Source organism: Pinus tabuliformis, chromosome 9 (genome assembly GCF_031772625.1).
Source record: "Pinus tabuliformis cultivar Carrire ecotype Pingquan chromosome 9, CPIR1, whole genome shotgun sequence".
Taxonomy (NCBI): Eukaryota; Viridiplantae; Streptophyta; class Pinopsida; order Pinales; family Pinaceae; genus Pinus; species Pinus tabuliformis.
The window spans coordinates 1711563849-1711581284 of NC_142307.1; positions in this window are offsets into that span (position 1 = coordinate 1711563849).

Genomic DNA, 17436 nt, shown 5'->3' on the forward strand with positions numbered 1-17436 from the left:
TTTGGGCTACCATTGGTTCACATGCAATTATCTGTCTCCTCATTTCCTCCCTTACTTACCAAGCCTGTGGAAATGTTCTTGAGGTATGGATAAATTGATGCACCCACACTACTTCAGGAAGTCCTTCCTTGGTCCACTTGGTCTTGCAATTCTGAATGTGTTTCTGTGGATCAGTGTGTCCCTCATACTTAAGAATACTAGTTGAATAGTCCCTTGGGCCGCCAAAGTGGCTCAGTGAAACATACATGGCAGATTCTCATCCTTGGAGTTGGTTGTGATGAGCTCCCCACCACCTCGCTGATGGTTCTTGAAGGGAAACATCCAAGAAGGGGATATTTTGTGTTTCTTCAACTTCCAAATCAATTTCATTAATGAAATCAATAGCAGACCCCATACCATTAAAAGTAGGATACTTTCATACCTCAATACCAATCCAACGGGCACAGTAGACATTCGCACATCTTCTGGCATGTAACTCATGATTTCCTTGTTGCAAATCCTCCCACAGAACCTCTAAACCTACCCCTTTGCTTTGAAAACTTCTCCAACTAATGGAACCATCAGTGTGGGGTTGATATAATCCTCCCTCTTCCCTTCTGTGAGTTGGTATATCTGGTCCAAAAGATTAGACTCCTCTCTGTCATCCACTGGTTCTATAAATATGGGACCCTAATAACGATCCAGAGGTTGAATCACTTTGACCCCATCCACTTCAAAAGTTATTGTTTCCCTTTTTAGATCAATTACATCCTCCAGACGTCCAATAGGAAGAATACAATACTAATTGGTCATTCACAACTGAATTGGGGAAAATTCTAGTTTTCGTTTCCCAAGGGCTTCCCAGGTCTTCCTTGGTAGGATGTTAACATCAGAGCCCAAATCTAGCATAGAATCCTTGATCTAGAACCCAGCAATATGAGAATCAACCCAAAATTCCCTTCCAACCCTCCTCTTATTTCACTAAACTCATCTGGAGTGCCTTTCCAACAAATTTGCAAAGATAAGTCCCTCCCAGAGCTCTCCAACCCTAACAACATCCTTGAGTTTCTTTTGCAACTGCCTTGACATCTTCTCATCGCCCATAATTTTTAAGAATAGCTTAAACCATTCTAGCACAAGTTGGGGCCTGTCTTGTGAGGGTCTCGAGCTCTCTAACCTTGATTGCTCTAGTCATTTTGATTGAGGTTTAAGGGTCGGTGCCAAATACTTGAGAATTTATGTTGTATCCCTATAATATTATTTTTGTTGCGTAGAGTTGTAATACCTCTCTAGTGATGAAGGTCAAATCATTGTTGGTTGCTCAAGGATCCCCGAATCTACTCTCATTCTCTTTCCTCCTCAAGTGACGATATTGATATTAGACATAGGCACTGCCTCGAGTTCTTGAGGCTCCACATTGATCAAGTTTTCTCCTCTTTGTCGACTCTTCTCCTCCCACCTAGTGATCAAGTCATGACAGTGCTTTGTTACATGTGTGTTCACTCTGCATTGTGAACACCAAGGCCTTCTAGATAACGGACAGTTGCAGGCGACATGTCCCTCTTGGTCACAATTATAAAAGACCTCTTCCTCTAGCCCTACCCCCCTTATTCCTCTGCCTCCACCCCACCTGAGGAGCTTCATTTATTCTAAAGGAAGAATGACCCAACTGGTCAACCAGAGCATCCAAAGCTCTACACTGATCTATGTGATAAGTTGGTGACCCGAAAAATTTGCAGAAGACATTGTTTGGACACTCGAGTATTTCTATAAGATAGGACAAAGGTGGGGGAGGTGTCCTTACACACGACATATTTCACAGTACTCATATGGATTCACTTTATTGGCTGGGGAAAGCATGAAATTGAGTACGACCTTGGTATAAGCTATGTGTACCAACTTGCGCAACTCCAGCAGCGGGCAGGGTGGAGAGGGACTTGTAGGCATGGAGGATGTACCCGATCCCCTCAGTCTCAGGCACTCCATAGCATGATGTCCTTCAACATGGAAATTGGTACACCACACTTGAGCTCATACCAGTTGTGCAGAGTGCATATCTTTTAACTTCTCAGTCAAATCATCAATTTGATGTTGTAGTCCAATGAGGGCCAGATCATTGGAAACATATCCCCCTCGATGCTCATGAGGGCACCCTACCATAGATTCAATCTTGGTTGCTTGTTCCAATGCATCCTAAAGAGTGTCAATCTTATGTTGAGTCAATGGTGTTCGGGTTAATGGCAACAAAGCCTTGATGAACCAGTCCCGTTGGTGATTGGGATTGATAGGGTAACTCAACTTGTCAATAGTGTCCTTAAACCATTGCATTATATCCCATGTAGTTTCCCCTTCCCACTGCTTGATCTCCCACAACTCAGACAACATCAGTGGATTTGTCTGCAGAAATTTAAATTCTGGAGCAAGTTCCCATCGAACCTCATCTATTGAGGGATTTTCGTGTAGAGCAGACTAATTAATGAACCACCTAAGTGCCCTCTCTCTTAGGGTGGTCTGAAACTCAATGAGTTTAGTAGCATTTGGAGTTTAGTGAGCTCTCCATATGGCTTCGCACAAGTACCAATGTTGCTCAATATCTTCATTCCCTCATCTTGAGAACTCAGGATACCGAGTGAATGAAACCACTACGTTACCAGTCATTCTCGATTGACTGGGTGATACAAGTATGAACCCTTGAGAACCGGGTTGCAAAGATGCTGGAAAACCTGAGTGAAGACTACTACCACTACCACCAAAAGTACCAATTGTGTAGGTACTGTAAACTTTCTGATCCTTTATGACTTTAACTAACTTTGAAATAAAATGAGCAAGGTCTTGATAAGGTATTAAGGGTAGTTCGGGGGAGGTACTACCTGTGTCCAGGTATGAGGGGGTCTACACCGCTTTCCAACTCCCCCTTTTACTTATAGCCTTTGCAACCAATTACAAATTTCTTCAGGGAACTTGCACCAGAATATTTCTTAATGGTCACTGGCAAGTCCAGAGTACAAAACTTCTTCCTTTTCCCACTTCACACTCTTTTGGCGTAATTGCGCTTGCTGGGAAACAAAGTGGTCCACCTGCTCATGCCACCAATCCTGAAGATCTTCCTTGAGAATCCTCGATACCATGATCCAGATCCCTTCAAGAAACTTTGGGTCCTGGCAACGAAACCATTTGTTGGCTAAAATTTTAGCGAAGGGAGACCGTGGGTTCGGGCACAAGGCGCCAACAAAGAGATCCGCAGTATTCTAGCATTACACTAGCATTTTCACCTTACTTTATGAGAATCAAAGTGTCTCACCTAAAGTATGGCAAGGCTCAGAAAAGTAAGGGATCACATAAAAGCATCAAAGGAGTAATGTAACAAACAATTTGCTTCACACATTCATAACAAAAATCCCCATTAACAATGCACAAAATAATATGCTAGAAAATAAATAGCATCCATATCTTATACAAAATAAAATCTTAAAGAGCCTATAGATTTCATCACATTTCATGGACACATGATATTTCCGCAACTGCCCTTTTATTAATAGATAAGATCATCGGTACATCACAGTGGCTAGGTCATTATGACACTTTTCTAAATTATTCAAATTAATAATGTGCTTATTTTGAAATAAACTAGCAGCAATGTCCTACGTCGCAGGTTTGCACATGCAGCGCAAGGAACTCAGCGAAAACAAATAATACCAGCCGTGGCATTTACACAGTGGCTAGGTCATTATGACACTTTTCTAAATTATTCAAATTAATAATGTGCTTATTTTGAAATAAACTAGCAGCAATGTCCTACGTCGCAGGTTTGCACATGCAGCGCAAGGAACTCAGCGAAAACAAATAATACCAGCCGTGGCATTTACACAGTGGCTAGGTCATTATGACACTTTTCTAAATTATTCAAATTAATAATGTGCTTATTTTGAAATAAACTAGCAGCAATGTCCTACGTCGCAGGTTTGCACATGCAGCGCAAGGAACTCAGCGAAAACAAATAATACCAGCCGTGGCATTTTATATAATCAACGCATCGACAATGAAGGCCGAGAGAAGTGCTGGTCACTTAGAAAAACGCACCCAGCGTAATGATCCAAAACCACTCATTTTGTATAGGTAGAAAAATTGACAGAAATTGAAATGTTTGGTATAATATGACGGGACTAGTTCTTCTTCCAATGATAAAATGCAACGTGCTTAATTAAAATTCGAAGTCACCCTACCATAAGAAAGTCAATTTGTGTGAATACATACTCTAAACCTTACACTAAATCTTATAGTTGCAGGATTTCATTTACAATTTGGGAGGGTTGAAGCTATTTACGTGTAGAGGATTAGACCAACCAAAATCTGTCTTTATCTGTATAAAAATAATTAAATGGATTCTTAAATCACTGGTTTAGAAGTATTTTTTGCAATATGGGATATATTCAATGTCTCTATAAAATAGAATTAGAATTGAGTAGGGTGATAGTGATTTTTGCAATAGAATTGAGTGGAGGGATAGTGATTTTTGTAATATGGGATATAGTTGAGGGATATTAGTTATGTATAATAATAATAAAAATTGAAACCAATAAAAAAATTGATAAATAAAAATATAATATATATATAAATAAATTTAGGTAATTCATTTAATATAGGATGGCAAAATAGTTAGGTTTTTTATTATAGGATTGAGAAATTTTATATTTTTAGTGTTTTCTTTTAATCATGTTTTCATGATGCTTCAAAAAGCATGGTACAATGAATTTGTCATCTTTAAATAGGCTACATAACATGAGAATACCATGGGAAAAACCATGGGTTATCTAAATTTCTATCTCTTAAACAGGCAAGGTAAATTTACTCTATCACCACGTCAAATTTACCCAACTACTCTAACATTTAGGGCTTGGATTGTTAACATTTTTTCATGTGGCTAGTGAAAATAAATTCTTAGTCCATTAGAAGCACTTGTAGGTCCTACTCTAAAACCAAAACCCAATTTCAATCTTCATAATATATGCAAAAAAAGTGTCTTATGGCTAGTGAAGATAAACTTAGTCAATTAGGAGCACTTTTATGTCCTACTCTAAGACCATAAGACAATTTCAATCTAGATAGTATATGCAAAAAAGTGTGTCTTATGGTTATTGTTTAGTTACTCCTAACACTATAATGTGCTTTCTAATAACATTCAACCTTAATCCGAGACATGAAACTAGATAATATTCACAATTGTGTTATGTTTCGTGCCTAGAAACATAACACATAATTGTTATAAACCATGAAATTACAAAATGTGTTGAATGATAACTTAGAAACACAAGCAAGTATGAAGTTACTCCAAACCTTACTCTAGAAAGTAGAAGAAGCCAATACAAAGAAGTGAGATAACCAGAAAAATAGTTCAATATTGATGAATTAATTAATTTCAAATGTAAAATTCATTAATTAACAAATTTTATTAAATAAATTTCTCAATGGGTAAAATAGTTAATGAATGGATATATTGCTAAAATAGTATTTTTGTGATAGTTATCCATTCAAAACCTTGTTTTATATATATATATATATATATATATGTTATGCATGTAAAGATAAGAAATCCATATGGGCTTGGAGTATGCCCTAAAATTGCCTCCACTTGGCTAAGAGCTCATATTTTTAGAAGGCAATGCCCAAGTCCCATAGGCATTTGGCAAGAGTGAAATCCTGCCCCTTATGAAACACTAGCTAGTAATTTCAAATGGCTTGATTTTCCTTAAAAAATAGTGATGAGTTAATGAATAGTAACATGTGATGTCTATCATCACTACTAGTTTAACTACTAATTTACGATAAATTTTCCCAACAAACATCCAATATCACATATTTAAATAATCAAATAAAATAATAATCAATTCTTCCCTACAATCTCTTACAGTTGAGTGGACCCAAAAGAAAAAAAAAACCTAAAATCACTTTTGGGTTATTTGGAAAGCTTCTACCAACCTCGCAAAAGGCATTTCTTTTACTTAGATTTCAAATGTCCTTTCCATAGTGACCTTATCCATAGGAGGTATATATATATATATATATATATATATATATATATATATATATATCTTATTTTTATTTTTAATAAGAAATTTTATTTTTTTCATTATTTAATATTTTATTGTTATTTTTTAACTTTAATGGTTTTTTTTCTTCTTTATTATATTTTTTTCACCCTTCATTTTTTTTATTATCTTTTTTTTTCATGTTTTTTTCTTCTTCTTGTAGTTGCTCATTTTTTATTGTATTACTTACTTTTTGGGTCTCTCTTTTTTTTCTTTTTGCTTTTGTTCATACTTTTTCTCATTGTTTACATATTTGTTTTTTGAAAGTTTGGTTTTTTTTTCTTTTTGTCTTTATTTTGCTAAATTGATTGCAATTTTTTTTAACATGTCATTTTTTCCAGCTCTTTACAAACCATTATAAGGGTAGATATGTAAGCGTAATTGTTTAACATTTAACATTTATATGTCTTCTCAATTAAAAATTAATAAAATGTTAAAAGTAATATCGACCGCGGTATGGTGGAGATGTATTAGTGTAAACATTTAAATTTTGGCTCAATTGATAGTAAAAAGTTAAAAATAATTAGATTTAATCTTTTATATTGTAATTATGTTTTGTAGGCAAATTAACCCATCCAACTCAAGTTTGAAATTAAGCTTTGGGAAAAATTGCACAAATAATTATAAGTTGCATTGGTAAATGCTAAATTAATAATGGTTGATAGACAAAACATCCTACAGTCTTGCTTTGACAATAACTAATAAATTGAGATGTAAAGTGGATAAGTAAATTGCTTGCCCAAGCAAATAACTTGCATAAAATTTGGTGGGTAGTAACCACTAGTAATTCTACACATTTACAGTTTTACTCCTACATAATTGTTGAAGACATAAACAATAGTGGGAAGTAACTCAAGTAAGTACATTTTTTACATCATATTCCTATCCATTTTTTATGCAAAGATTTGCTTAAATTATGGTGGGAAGTAATTGATGGTAAATATGTTATTTACTTGAGTATAAGTTATTTTCAAGTATTTTGTTTTTGGATTGTGTTCTTGCAAAGCTTAAGAATAAAAATCACTACACAAATATCTAAAAATCACGAATATTGCAACATATCCATAAGTTATGGCATATAATATATAGGGCAATTATTCATATGGGATTATATTGTGTGAAGGCTCCAATAAGACCTTGAAGTTATGGTTCAATCAAATGTTTGAAAATTATTTTTTAATAATATTAAAAAATAAATATTTATTTTTCAAAGTTAAACATTATAATTTGCATTGGTCAATGTTAAACTAATAGCGATCAACAGACAAATCGATTGTTAGAGTCGTACCTTGGCAATGACTAATAATGATTCCATAACCATATTTAAATTTAATTAATAAGCACATAAAAATTTAATACTTACAATAAAATTACAATATAACAAGTTTCTTAACCATGGATATTCACCCCCACTTTACTATGGATATTATTAACATGTAAATAGGTTTTGCTACAATACCATAGGCCAATACCATGGATTAATACTACATGTCGAAAAACCATAACTCATTTCACAATCAAAAATAAAATGTAAAATATTTTAGACATTACATATAGCATTGATTACATAGAGTGAAAATTCTCCACCATATGGATGGGGGGGGAGATGGGGGAGAAGGAGAGAGGGAGGGAGATAGTGACAGAGTTGGAGGACAGAAAGATAGATGGAGGTGTAAGAGAGAGGGAGAGAGAGGAATGAAGAGAGAGAGAAGAGGGGAGGGAGAAGAGAGAGGGGGGGGAGAGAGATGGAGTTAGAGGGGGAGAGAGAGGGAGGGAAGAACAAAGACATAGAGAGATAGAGGTAGAGAGAGAGGGAGTGACAAGGGAGAGATGGAGAGAGAGGGAGAGAGGAGAGGAGGGAAGACAAAGAGAAGGAGAGGAGAGAGAGAAGAAATATATGGAGACATAGAGATGGAGGGGGGAGAGGGGGAGAGAGAGAAGGTCGAGAGAGGGAGGGAGATAGTGAGAGAGTTGGAGGGTGGTGAGAGAGATAGAGGAGATATAGAGGGAGGTGGGAGAGAAATGAATAGAGAGGAAGGAAGAGAGAGAGGACTTGAGATAGAGAATGAAAGAGGGAGGGAGAGAGAGAGGGAGTTGGAGGGTAGAGAGAGAGTGATGGGGAGGAGAGAGAGAGGGAGGTGGGAGAGAAAGGGAGAGAGAGGAAGGAAAAGAGAGAGGACTTGAGAGAGAGAAGGAGAGATGGAGGGAGAGAGAGATGGATTTTGAGGGGGAGAGAGAGGGAGGGAAGAAGAAATACATAAAGAGAGAAAGGTGGAGAGAGAGAGAGAGGGTGACAAGGGAGATATGGAGAGAGAGTGAGGGAGAGAGTAGAGTGGGAGGGAAGAGAGAGAGGGAGAGAGAGAGTGGAGAGAGAGGGAGAGATGGATCTAGCCTATATATGGTATATATGTATATAAAAAATAGGCAAGATCCAACTTAACCCCAGATCTATCAAGCACCACGAGAGATCAAATCTCTTTTCACTTTAAAATACGTTTGTATCTCAAGAGATTTGATCTCTCTCATCGCTTGGTAGATCCTGGGTTAATATGGATCTAGGTTGGTTTAATACTATCCAAACTTGTGTATTTAATAACCATAAAACTTCATTAATAACAAATCTCAACTTGTCTTTTATTAAATACTATTTTAATATGCATGTTATTTTATTTCCCAACTCTTCTCTTTATTTATCTAAAGTTTTCTATTTAATAACTATTAACTTTCAAATTTGTTTATTAAATAACTATTAAATTTCAATAATAACAAATTGTAGGTTTTTTTTGTTAAATTCCTTTCTCGATGCCTTTTTAATCCCTTTCTTTTGATGGGCCCTACTACCACATGTTAAATATTGATCACCTTGTGTGCCACCTCTCATGGATTGCACTATGACCCCAATGTCCACTTAAAGCATGAATCAGGCCTTCTCTATTTCCATTTCCTATGATTTTTTGTTCATATTTCTTTACCTAGCATCTCTTAGAATTTTCTCAAGAAGAAATTGATGTCCCACTTTGCACTAAGTTTCCTTGATGATATTTTCCTTGTCATTATTTCACTGCATAATTGTTTCCTTATCCTTGGCATTTCTCATTGTATTTTATTTCATTATTATCTTTCTTCTTTTCATGTGACATTTTCTTCGGCCTTTTTTATTTCACAAAATTTCAATCGAGGGTTTTTGCTCCAATCAAGATTTATTACCAAGGTTTGTAGGCTTATTGATATGTATAAAAAATGATTTTATAAGCCTTGTTACCTTTCTTTGCTTCGATAGAGAAACCTTCTTTATGGATATATTGAGTTTTATACATTGACTTAACCATTTGTTTTGTTCTTGATCTTCTTTCTCTAACCATCATACTAAAGTCTAGCACATATATTGCTATATATGCTACTTTAGTAATAATTAGTGAAGGTCTTATATAATATGGAATCTTGTTGTACATCATATTGAATATTTTATTGAAATCAATTGTAGATTCGCCATTTGTTCTTCTCATTGACCTTAACTACTAATGATCCTTATTTTTTCACATTTATAGATGAAAATATAATGAAAACCAATACAAGAGTTAATAGAGTTAAGATTCAAACTCCCAAACAATTTTCTCACATCACCTTCAATACAATGATTAAACATTCTCAAAAATACATCATCCTCCTATATTGCAAAGATATTAGTACAATCTTTGAAAGAAACCATATGATCTTCAATTGTTACTTCATTTATGTTGTCGCTGCGACAGACACCCTCCAAAATTTGCTTACACTTCAATTCTAGAGCCTCTTATGATCTCATGATTTGTCACTTAGAGTTGTTTATGGTCACTTTGTGATTGGTTGATACTTTTCTTATGAGATTCTAACTGTCAAATTCACTTTCTTGCACATGCTTAACTTTCAATCCATTTACAAGCGCAACTCTTTCTTGCAAGCTCAGTAGTCAATGTTTACCTCAACAGACAAGCATTGCACAGTCCTTACTAATAGGCATTTTGCAATTCATAGCCTTTGTGCAACCCCTACTAATAGTGCTTGGGATAGTTTAACTGTGCAATCTATGTTCACAATATGTGTGCAACATTATTTGATAGTCTCTCTTGCTCCTAGTTGCAATTGTATCATCATTTCAGTTAATCTTCTCAATTATCGCTCTTGCGCACCTTTTTCTTTCATAAGTGTCGCTTCCACTTTCACGATTGTCATTTTTTCTTTATTTCACTTTCACAAGGGTCACTTTTCGTTCTGTTTTATATAGCATGTGTCACTTTCACTTTATTTAGCTTTTGCAAGTTTTGTTTTCACTTTTTCTTATTGTCGCAAGTGTCACTTTTGATTGTTTTCACTCCTGCATTTGTTGCACTTTGGCACATCACTAGAGGCATCTCTAGCGCACTATTTGGCATTATTCATTCTTATATATCATAATGATATTCCCTAGACACTCTCCCATAACTTAGTGTACTTTCTAGTTACAATCGACTTGTGTGTAGTAACTTGTATTCTAAGTGTCACAAAGTTACATCTCAACTGTCGCACTTGGAAATAAGTGTCTCTTCATTGTCACTTCGAGGTATGCATGTTGATTTTGGGTATTGTGAATTCCATTGTCTTGTGTTACTCTTATATTAATGTGAGATCACTATTCTAGGACTTGTTTGCATGCCTTTCTCTCTCTTGTCTCATTGATCCCATACTTAGTCATTTTTCAGAGCCTTCACTATCTGTGCAACTTGCCAACTTTTATCCCTCCTGGAACTATGCACTGTGCAGTATTAATTCATATTGAAGCATCCTTGCCTTCTAGAACTTCATATTTCACATTCTCTACCTCCAAGAATTATGCATTTTGCAATTCCAATTCTCATTCCCTCCTTGCCTCCTGCATCTCCAAACTGCACAATCACTACTCAGTCATGATTCCACTGCGTGCAACGCAATCTCAGTTAGTAGTAAAGATTGCATTAGTCCTTGACTTGCTTAACTACACAATCACTTACCTCATTCCTTACAAAATTCTACATTGCACAATCACATTGAGCAATCATGCCTCATTTCATCACTAACTCCTTCAACTGTGTAGTACCTTGTCCTATCTTGCCCTGAATTGTGCCTTGCACATTTGTAGTGGATAGTGGAGCCACCTTCTGTCACTAAATTTCCAAACTGCACAATCTCCCAAGCCTCCTCTTCAGCTACTACGCATTGTGTGGTTATAGTGTGCAACCTTGCCTCCATACCTCCCTAACTTGCCCAGTTGTGCAATCCCTTCATCTAATGGGCCTCCTACTGTGCATTGTTTAGTTATAGAGATCAGTAGGTCACTTCTAGGTCATTAAGCCCCTCAACTATGCAATTCAATGAGCCTATCCCTCAATCACTATGCATTGCACAGTTACAGTGGCTAGTCTTGTCCCTCTTGTTGGTTGAATCCCTTCACTACACAATTCCTTGTCTTGTATTTCCTCCAAATGTGCATTGAGCGATTCTAGTGGATAGAGGGGTCATACCTCAATCCCTGTGATGCTAAAAACTGCAATCTCTGCCTCCTCTTCCTTGAGCACTACACACTACACAATATATGCCTCCTCTTCGTTGAGCACTGCGCAATCTCTAACTCCTCTTCCTTGAGAACTATGCACTGCACATTCTCAGTCAGCAAGCCCATCACCTCTTCTCCTGGACTTCCCCACTACACAAGACCTTGGCAAACCTTCCCTAATTGCATGTTGCATAGTTATAAAGGATAGTATGGCCATCCCTGGTTCCCTATATCCCTCAACTGCGAATTCTCAACCCCTTTCTCTCAAAACCCTTACCTGTAGACTCATCATAATAAGTATCTCCATGAGTAAGAAAGATAGAATAGGTGATTTCCGAACTGATGTTGGATTTTCATGAGTGGAATTCATCTATAGGTGTTATCATTTCAACATGGAAAGGTGATCCTCAAGGGAGGTCATCAAGAAGAGGCTACAATAGAGCACTTGTGGAGAAGAAGCACCAAAAGGGACCATCATGAAGAACCTAAAGGAATCTTGGACAAAGATAAATACATCACAATCCATGCTAACTCGGAAGGTTCTAACACTCATCTAAAATATTTGGAGGGTGAAGATAAATAACAAGCAAATATCCATCATGAAGAAGATACAAAGATGGCAGCTAGGAGAAAGGCTTGGCTCTGACACATCACAATGAAGTTCCATGTCATCAATGACAAGTCATGGCTTGTCCAAGTGTTATCAAAAATTCATGTGTCAATGTATCTTGCCTTATCCTTTGTGTAATGTAATTATTGTATTCACTAAAATGAGAAAATGGAAAATGTGTGGAAAACCAAGGATCCCACATGGAATGTGAAAAGTCACTAGAAAGTTCTAAATTCATTAGAAGTTCAAAGGTTATGTAGGAATTCAAAAATTCATAGTAGAAGCTCAAAATTCATTAGGGAGGTCAAGAGTCACATGGAAAGTGGAGATTCAACAACATAAACTTTAAAATGAGAACTATAAACTCAAATCGGGAACTCTAGCCAAAAAACCCAAAAAAAACGAAAAACAGTCCAAAAAACAAAAAGTGTGTATTCTGGAACGATGTTTTCTTTTTTTTAGGGTTAATATTCAACATATTTAAAAAATGGCTGTAAAACCAATTTTTTTGTGCAAAATAAATGAAAAAACACACTAATGTTTTTAGTAGAATAGCATTTTTCTTTCGTATAATTTCAACATTTTTTAGTGATGACGATAAAGATAAAATAATGGGATCTGAAACACATTAAAATTACATTAGTTTTCATCCACGTCGTTAAACACATAATAACATGACACTAAAGATCGCTAAAATCTTAATTGTTTTCAACCACAACATTGAATATTAAAATAAAATAAAAGTGGAAATTTTTCAACCACAGAATTAAAAAACTCTAAGTTTTCAACACATTTAAACCATGACATTATGAACAAATTACATGACTAAATTAATCAAAATATTAATAATTGTAGATTGAATGAAACATAAATTATATCTCTAAGTTATTTTTGCATTGTGGATATTCTAAACAATAAAATTCATCATAATTAAAACATAAAATCCCACAAACATAAAAATGACTCATAACTTCATTTAACATCACATGGAAATCAAAATTTTTATTTCAAGATACAATGCAAACATCAATTATATAAATTGTCTTAGACAATTATTCAAAATCACCCATATCGTCTTGCACACTATTAGCATTCTCATCTTCAGATGAATAACTAGATGCAGATGAAGATGTTTCATATTCTTCTCTTTCATCAACTTGTTCCCCATCTGAGTCCACATGCATGCCCACCATTTCAGGTTTCAAAAGTCTTCTAGATCTACGACTGGGTTCAACAAACTCCCATCTCAACATTGTTTCTTTTGGTAACAACCTCTTCAGAATCTCTATCGTCCTGAAGCGAAGAGTTCCTCTCTTTTTTAAATTGAAGTCATAAACAAGTATGTCAACATCCTCCAATTTTAAGAGGTTTGTGCAGCGACGATTTATATTTGTACCCTTTCTTTTTCTCTTTCTGCCAATTTTTTTATCAACTACCATCTCTAGCTTGTACACACCATTGAATGGGTGTGTATTTGTGGCATACCAATGTACTTCAACACCTGCAACATCTTCATTTTTTGTAATGACCTTTATAACCTTAACAATCCAGAATGGATAGCCATTGGCATCTCCATCTACTAGCACTGTGATCATGCAACCCTCCTTAATATCATGTATTGAACCCCTGTAAAGGTCTTCCATGGCTTCACGTTGTGCATGAAATCTTCTGGAACCAATATACATTTCTCTTTCCTCTACCTGTGAAGAATTAATAATACCTTGAGATTGTTGTTGTTCAACAATGTTTCTTTCCTCTTGTTCATTTGACACATTTTGTGGCCAAAGATATGGAGTTTTCAAAGGTATATCTTTATTTGTTGTTCTTGAAATGATATCACTTTGATTATTGAAAAAAAACTCCCACCAAACTGAAACAGCAATATAAAAGTATTCATATGTATATCTAATACATTTTTTAATTTCTTCTAGGCAATCAGAATAATTTATATCTTTCTTATGTCTGCATGCATTATGAACTTCAGTAACTGATTGTAATAACAATATATTTGATGCAAATATTGGATGATTTGGAATGAACTTCAAAAATACCAAACCTGATGACGACACCCATTCTGTAGTAGTTGAATACTTTTTGCCCCATATTAGTGTTTCCCATAAAAAAAATTGATACGAAATTGATGTTAGAATTTAATGGCATTAAGTTGTTCAATGCATTTCTCATCACCATGTGATCCTAGAATAAACCTTTGCATGTCAACAGTTTCTTCCAACACATGAAAAAGAGGCTTTGTCATGTATGATTTATTAATACATTCAATTAATGATGGCAAGCTCCCAACATCCTTCCTCCTCAATGTGGCTGAAAAACGACTAAACATCTAATCAATAAGGTCATGAGTGTGCCCAACAAGAAGGAAACCAACCCTTACCTTCTGAAAATTTCTCAATTCAACAAGCATGTTTAGATATCCAAAAACAATCTGATTTTTGTTTTCACGACAAGTGTTGTCCAATTGTAGATACGAAACTTCAGGAAGATTACCAAACCAATGAGAAAGCACATCATGAATTATGGTTATTTTCATATTTTCATTATTATGAATATTTGGAGCTGTGAAGTATAACCTTGGCAAAATTTTCCCATTGAAGACCATACCACTGACTAAGTGAAACTGAATAAAATTTTCCTCCTGTAAATTTTTGTGTGTGTGAACAAAATGTGGTAGAAGTGTTTTCTACTGGTCCATACCATCAATTATCAAACCCAAATATTTATTTGCATTATAATAACACTTCTTTCAATGCTTGTACAACTTTTTCCTTTCACTTGTTTGTTGTTCGCGATGCACTTGAAGCGCTTTGACAATGGAATCTACACAACATAAAATAAAGTCATTAATAAATATGTTTTCATATTTGATGACTATACAATTTTAAAAATTAATGTTATGAATGCTTACCTCTTTCTGCTCCTTCATATTTATCCCTCTTTTATTTAAGAGAAACACATGTATTGCAAACCCCCATCCTTGTCTTCTTAGGAATATAGACATTGGTGAATTATTTCTTCCATATCTTCACAAAATATCGATATGTAATAAATTGATCATTTCCTTCAACACCTTATGCATATTCTTTGTATAAGTTGTAGATTTCTCATCTTGAGAAATTATATGGAATATGTATTGTCTCTTTATTTGGCATACACTCTCCATGCTTTGAAAAAAAGTCTTTCATCCATGACATTGAAATATTTGATAATGGCCCAAACTGTCATTTATGACGCACTTTTGAATAAAATGTGGGATCCTTTTCCAAATTTTCTTGGATTCTTGATAGATGAAAATTACCCATTGAATGAAACATTTTGAAAGCCTTTCTACATATAAATAAAAACCCAATATGATAATCATAACCTGAAAATGTATATTGCATGCACCTGTTGGGCCTCAAAAATGTCATCCACTTTCACCTTAATGTCCGTCGTTTTACGCTCATTCTGTAACTACATAACCCTACATTAAGTAACCATTTTCATGATCATATGGGTTTAGCATTATATTTTCCAAAGTCATTTATTTTAAGTATTTTAAGTGAATTTGTGATTAAATATTGTAAATTGACATGTTTTCATATATACATGAAAATGGTATAAGTTTTGTGATATTGTAGGCCTACTTGGAGCTTCTAGAAGGGTCCTACTTGGCCTCCTAACTACAAATTCGAATTTCAAGTTCCAACTCACGAAGATTTGTGGAGTAACTATAGAAGATGAGGATCATTATCTATGCATATTCAAAGGAGAGGAATCATGGATGAGAGGATTTTGAGAGGATATGTATCTCACATTTTTAGGATGTTGGTTGTAACCACATCAGATAAATGTGGATATAGGAGAGATTTGAGGGATCTGCATTTATAGATTAGTCATCCTCGGTTTTTGTATGAATAGGGATGCATGGATTTTGAGAGGATATGTATCTTACATTTTTAGGATGTTGGTTGTAACCACATCAGATAAATGTGGATATAGGAGAGATTTGAGGGATCTGCATTTATAGATTAGTCATCCTCGGTTTTTGTATAAATAGGGATGCATCCTTCAAAGGAACCCATCTATCTATCTATGTATTCTATTCTTCCAATCAATAAAATAGTCTAGTCCAAGATTCTCCAGCATATTGTTACTTTGAATATGTGATGGTAGTTTGGTGTGTTTGCTAAGGAATGGAGGGCCCCCATCAACCAAAGTTTGCACATCTTTGTACATTGGTAACATTGTATAGTTTTGTTATTTTATTTATTTTCATGCAAGTGTGCATTTACTTTCAGCAAGTGTGCTTTCAATTATGCAAGTGTGAGTGTGATTTCCTTTTAGAAAATGTGCTTTCAATTATGCAAGTGTGATTGTGATTTCCTTTCAGTAACAGTGCTTTCAATTCTATAAGTGTGGTGTGTTTTTCATTTATGCAAGTGTGACTTTAGTTTCTTTATGTTTGGTTTGGATTGGATTAGATTAAATTGATTAGTTTTAATTGCATTTGGATTAATCTAATCTAAAAGATATCCATCTAGTACATATATTATAGGTATACCTCGTCAGTTTAGGAAACCCCAGGTTGAAAATTAAATGTTAGGGATTTAACTAACCATTAAATCACCCAACATTTTGGCATCGTTGCCAGGGAGGTATACATAGGTGTTTATTTTGAATTTTAGAAAACTCATTATAGTTGCATTCATTTTTAGTTGCATTATTAAAAGCATGTTAAAGTCATTTTGCATATTAAATGTTTTTTTTTTTTTAATTGTATTAATCTGTGTGTGCAGCAGGAATTATCAACCAGTTGGAGCAATTCGTAGGAGATTAAGAATGTTTTTCTTTCTTTACTTCCTAATCACATTATCTAAGCAACTGGTATTTCATGCTTTGATTATTTTTAATGTACATTTTTCTAACCTTAGCATGAATATATTTTTTATCCTGTTACACACATGGTTACACTAGAAATATGCATACACTTGATCAATTCTTCTATTTCCAGTAGAGTAGAATAGGTGATGTCTTTAAGTTTTTTATGTTAGATTTCATTTTTTTTTCAATTTTATTTTATTGGTGGTGTAGTAAGATCCACCCATCTCATTAATAATTTGCAGGAGGTTGAAGAAAGGGAAGAAATGTTTGAGAAAAGAGGAGAGCAAATAGAGTTTTGAGAGCCACAATCTGAATTTAGAGATCAAATCCATGTG